We start from the raw sequence: 5,806 nt of genomic DNA, 5'->3' as shown, positions 1-5,806 counted from the left end.
TTAAGAGATGATGAGTATTCTGACATTGCCAGCAGACTTATGATATACATTATTATATTTAAGAGATGATGAGTATTCTGACATTGCCAGCAGACTTATGATATACATTATTATGTTTAAGAAATGATGAGTATTCTGACATTGCCAGCAGACTTATGCTATACATTATTATGTTTAAGAAATGATGGGTATTCTGACATTGCCAGCAGACTTATGATATACATTATTATGTTTAAGAAATGATGAGTATTTGACATTGCCAGCAGACTTATGCTATACATTATTATATTTAAGAAATGATGAGTATTTTGACATTGCCAGTAGACGACCTTATCATATAAATTTTATGTTTGAAAAAAAGACTGGGTATCTTATCAAACCCTTAAAAAATGCACGTTATTCTTTGGGAATTTTTTTTATTTGCTTATTTCGTTTCTTAACACCTACAAAATAAGTTTTTTTTATTTCTACAGGTAGCAATAACAAATGAAAAGTAACTAACAATGGATAGTTTGTATCTTTTTTTATCACCAAGCCATGTGATAAAATACGTTGTTTTGAAATAAACATTTACGTAGATATCGAAAGTGTTGCGCTTTATATTGATAATTATATCATTCCTAATTTTATTCTGATATCATTGTTTTTAGCCGAATGATCGTTGTGTACACCGAAATGTAGATTAACTACTGTAGCAAATGGTTTAGTGTTTCTTCTTATGCTACTTTGAAACAAATAAACACTAAACATAAATAATTTGTTTCGTTTTGTGATACTTAATTAGTGATTAATGATTTTGGTAATTATGTGGAAGAAAGGTAGTATGAAACTATTGTATATTGAAGAGTTTAGTACTACAACAGTCGTCTTTGTTATTTACTTAGATCTTTACTGGATACATTTAGGGGTTTTATAAATTTCTCATAGAAATCATAACCTTGTTTTTAGTTTGTTTGTTAATAGTTGGCTAGTATTATTTAATTCTTAATTTTTATTTTATTTTATGCTCTTTTCCCTCTCGGTGACTCATTAGTAAGCCTCGGTGCTTATAACGCTAAAATTCAGGATTCGATCTTTGCGGTGGAAACAAAAAAGAAAGTTCAATGTGCAGCATTGTGCTGAATAGTAAACATACTTATATTTTTAGTCACTTGTTATGTTCTCTATTGAGAGTTTTTCTAAAGAAAAATAAAAGTGTGACCTTTTGTGATATAACAAACTGTACGCCACCAGAGGGTTTATAGTGTTTTCCATTGGAGTGAAAATTGTCGCTTTTCAAAACTCTGAAATCGTCAATATAATAATGAGGCAGAAATGTCATTTTGAAGCGGAATTAGCTTTCTGCTCAGAAAGAATGTGAATTAAACATTACAATTTGTTCGATGTTTTATGTTTGATAGTGTGGAAGGATCTTAGAAGATAGGTGCTATGATCCTTTTTGCTACAGTAAGAGGAGTCATATTTGTTATTCCAATAAATAGTTTAATATTTTTTGTAGCTCAGATTTCTGAAATACCCGAAAGTTTAAACAGGGCTCAAGAAAAACATCATACATTACTCTTTTGTTCGTTTCTTATGAAATTACAGCTAATTGTGAAATACAAGCTTATTTTCCTTCACGCTACTTCTATTCCATGTTATTCAGAGGGTTGAGTATGTTATATTAAAACGATTTTGAATAAGCAAGTGAGCAAGTCACATGACAACCACAACCGTTAAGTCGCAGTGGTTCGAAATGTACCAGAAGTACATTTTGTCGTTTAGCAGGTTGTATCATACCACCAAAAACTGATCGCCTTTGGGAATGGTATGTAATAAACCTTTCCGACGCAAAACATCATAACACTCGGGTCATAAAGATTTGGTAATCAGAAGGGGGCGTCTTGTAACAGGTGAGAATCTAAAAACACAAATGTCATTGGTAAAATCGGTTCACGTAACCCAGGCAACAGCATGCAATATAATCAAGAAAGATCTCCGTCTGAAAAAGCGACATACGTCACATGTGTATATAAGTTGCTTCCACGACATAGACATTCAGCAGTCAGATATTTCATGTAGCTGGAGAATGAAATAGATACTAATGTTATTTCATACAAGAACATACCGCATACACCGCCTACGAATCTCTGTGAGTACTTAGGCTTTTGAAATTGAAGCTGGAAAACCATGTTTTCGTACACTAGATGGCTCATGGAAAGCATGCAGGGAGAAGTGGTGTGCTTTGGAAATTACAACCTTACTGACTGAACAGTGGGATTTGACTGCAAATCTTATAATGCACCAACGGCCCAAAGTGTAGATCTTGTATATTTGTCCGGGCTTATAACGATAAAAAGCGTGGTTCAATACCCATCGTGTGCACATCGCAGATTGCCCATTCTGTAGCTCTGCGCTTAACCATGAAAATAAATAAATAATCATATTATGGTGGCAACGAGAAGTTACATGTGAAACATACATTAATAAATGTAACTTGGCATAATTAAATTTTAGTTTTGGCTTGAGACTTAGACTTACTTATTGAAACGTTTTTTATGAGATTTTATAATAAAATCATAAAAGCTTATGTAAGTTAACAATGATGAAAATTCGATTATTGTTGTTTGTATTTTATTATATTTTTCGTGAACAAGTATAGATGAAGTAAGTAAAAGCTTAAAGACTATACACTGTCAATAATATTTTTCGGTATATGCTGTTAATAGACTACCAGCCAGGTTATGTACTCGTAGAACTTATTTGGGCAATGTTTGAATAACATTTCTACAGATGCAATATCTTACACTTTCAATAAAATGTTACACAGGTTTTTATTAAAATCTGTGTCCTGTCGATCTATTATCGTTTTGAACTGATTTTTTCTAGACGTTATGCGCAAAACTACCCGAAGGTTTATCTGTGCAGAACTGTCCTTAATTTTGACCTTATAGACCAGAGGGAAGGCAGCTACGTCAACAGCACCCACCGGCAACTCTTGTTTTTTTTTTTGACAACGGGACACAAACCACGAATCCTCAGATTCACTGTGTAAGCACGCGAATTATTTAGCCAGGCCAAGCCCATTTGTCGTTTGGAAATCTTGATGTTTCTTTGATTGGAAGTTACAAGGAAATAATGAGCGATAACACATTTTTAAAAATAAGAGAAATCCGTCTGAAACGCTCCGTTTCAAGGAAGCAAAAAAGTATAAAGATTGAGGATGTGTCTGAAACTGACTGTTTTATATATTGCAACCTATATATATAGGATATGCCTGTAACACGCTTTCTATGAAGCACAGCGCAAGTCTGAGATGTGCGTACAACACTTTTTTTGGTATAGGAAAGCCCAAAACTGAATTGTCAGTGAAACACAATAGCATATGTAGTAAACTTAAATCCTATATTTACTTGAAGTATGCGTCACTGGATATGAAAGTAAAGACTTAAGAAATAACCGAAAGTTTATATTTTCTATGTAGTATAGTACAGACCTCGGATGAGCCTGAAATACACATTTTCATTTGTGCAGGAAAGTGTAACTTTTTGATAAGGAACTAAAGTGTAATTTAACTTTTAGGGTAAATATTGAAGTCTACACATCAAAGAGATTAAATTAAGAAGATAAAATCAGAAACATTGTTAGAAAACACAGAAAACGTGAGTGTCATTGTCACTAGAAGAATCAACTCTGTTATAATTCACACTATTCTGTAATTGGGGAACACATTTTACATTGTTGTGAAGTAATTATCTTGTTTTAATTTACAACACTTTTTTTTACAGTGTAATTTAAGAACGTGCAGCATTAACTAACCACGGTATGAAAAATATACACAGTTCTTAATTTCTATTCAAAACTGACAAACCTTCATTACGATTAAAATTACTGTAATTATAATTCCTTGGTGCAAAGTATTACATAATCTACAACAATTTTAACTTGTCTGACACATACCACCTGTGGCTGCACCACCTTTCCGCAATATAAATATATACACATTCAAATGCATATACTCGTGTAACCAAATACAAAGAGTAATATATTATTAGGACTTTCAACTTTAAACCAGTGTAGAGAATTCTTAGCTATTCTATATCACAATCAAAATATATGAACCAGATCAGGTAGTACGAAGGTAAACAGCTAGACGTTTGAAGTCCAAGAAGTTTTGTTTCAAATAGGGTGAATTCCAACCTGTTAACCTATTGTAGGAGATATGTCGTTAGATTATTGCTGTTATCTAAGCTTTCAAAACAGAAGAAATTAGAAAATCAAGAGGAATTATTGAACTACAGTTTGAAACTTTGGTTTAAGGTTTTCCATTACCTTAGATACATATACGCGCTACTTGTCAACCTTTTTACTAACATTAAAAATAACCAAAATCTTAAAATATGTACATATAATCTTGAGATATTGTACTTAAGCATAATCTTAATCAATATTATATTTGGAAAAGTTAAAATTAAAACGAATGTATTGGTTCGACTTGTAACAGCTCTTTTAAGCAAAATCAGATTTTAATAAGATAACTGAGGTCCATCTTTCATCTATACGGCGGATTAATAAGCCGAGACCAGATTTCGACACAACTAGAGACCACTTTTTATCTATTATACTAGACTATTGAAGGAAGAAGAAACCAGATATTCACACAACTACTAGGGTCTATGTTTTATCTATAATACTAGACTACTGGAGGAAGAAGGAACCAGATATTCACACGACTACTGGGGTCTATGTTTTATATATAATACTAGACTATTGAAGGAAGAAGGAACCAGATATTCATACGACTACTGGAGTCTATGTTTTATCTATAATACTAGACTACTGGAGGAAGAAGGAACCAGATATTCACACGACTACTAGGGGTCTATGTTTTATCTATAATACTAGACTACTGGAAGAAGAAGAAACCAGATATTCACACGACTACTGGGGTCTATGTTTTATCTATAATACTGGACTACTAGAGGAAGAAGAAACTAGATTTTAAGACGACAACTGGAGTCCATGTTTAATCTATAATATTAGACTACTGGAAGAAGAAGAGACCAGATATTTTTTATGACAACTGGAGTCCATGTTTAATTTATACCATCCGGCACACGCTCGGTATTATTAATTTTTATGATTCAATGCAAAACCTTGAAATCATTGTATTAAAAAAAAACGTGCATCTTGACAATAACCCCATCATCACGTTACCTGTGAAATGTCAATGTCAAAATGTAATTCTGATACATTCCTTTCCAGCAATACTTTTTTATTAGCTGTGGCTATCAAGTGATTTACATATTCAAAATCATTTTAACATAAGTTACTTACCTTTATGTATACGTGTACATTTATAACGCCCAAAGCCATTTAAATTCGTAAACAACCAAAACACGCACGCGAAAAGGTATAGAAGCTTTAAAGTTTAAAATACTCTAAATACAAGCAAGAGCATTAGGTCGCAACAAAGCAAGCTGTTTGTTGATGATTTTTGAAAACTTTCATAATCAACGAGAGACTTATCACATGACAAATGTGGATAAAAACGCTATATCTATTTATAATCACTATGACGTAGCAATAATGACTGCAGTATTGCATGAGGCACCGCTGGAATAATAATACTGGTCGACAAAATCGAACTTTTTTTTTCTCATCAAGGATGTAAACAAAAGAATCTGTTTTCGGTTTTCTTCCAGCACATTTAGTTATCGAAATATAACTGGTGTTAATTTCAACACAATTCGGGTAATAATCCCACATTAGGCTAGTTAACGTTACAATTTTATTCATTTTTCAGTATAATTCCCATAAACGTTGT

General features: G+C 32.6%; 1 pseudogene; it reads right to left on the bottom strand.

The window, feature by feature from the left end:
• LOC106457161 overlaps positions 1-5,373 on the bottom strand; it is a 56,396-nt pseudogene extending 51,023 nt beyond the window's left edge.
• Positions 5,374-5,806: the final 433 nt, after the last annotated feature.

The sequence above is a fragment of the Limulus polyphemus genome, unplaced genomic scaffold (genome assembly GCF_000517525.1).
Source record: "Limulus polyphemus unplaced genomic scaffold, Limulus_polyphemus-2.1.2 Scaffold298, whole genome shotgun sequence".
NCBI lineage: Eukaryota > Metazoa > Arthropoda > Merostomata > Xiphosura > Limulidae > Limulus > Limulus polyphemus.
The sequence above is the reverse complement of the archived record's forward strand: the minus strand, read 5'-3'. Positions and strand labels throughout refer to the sequence as shown.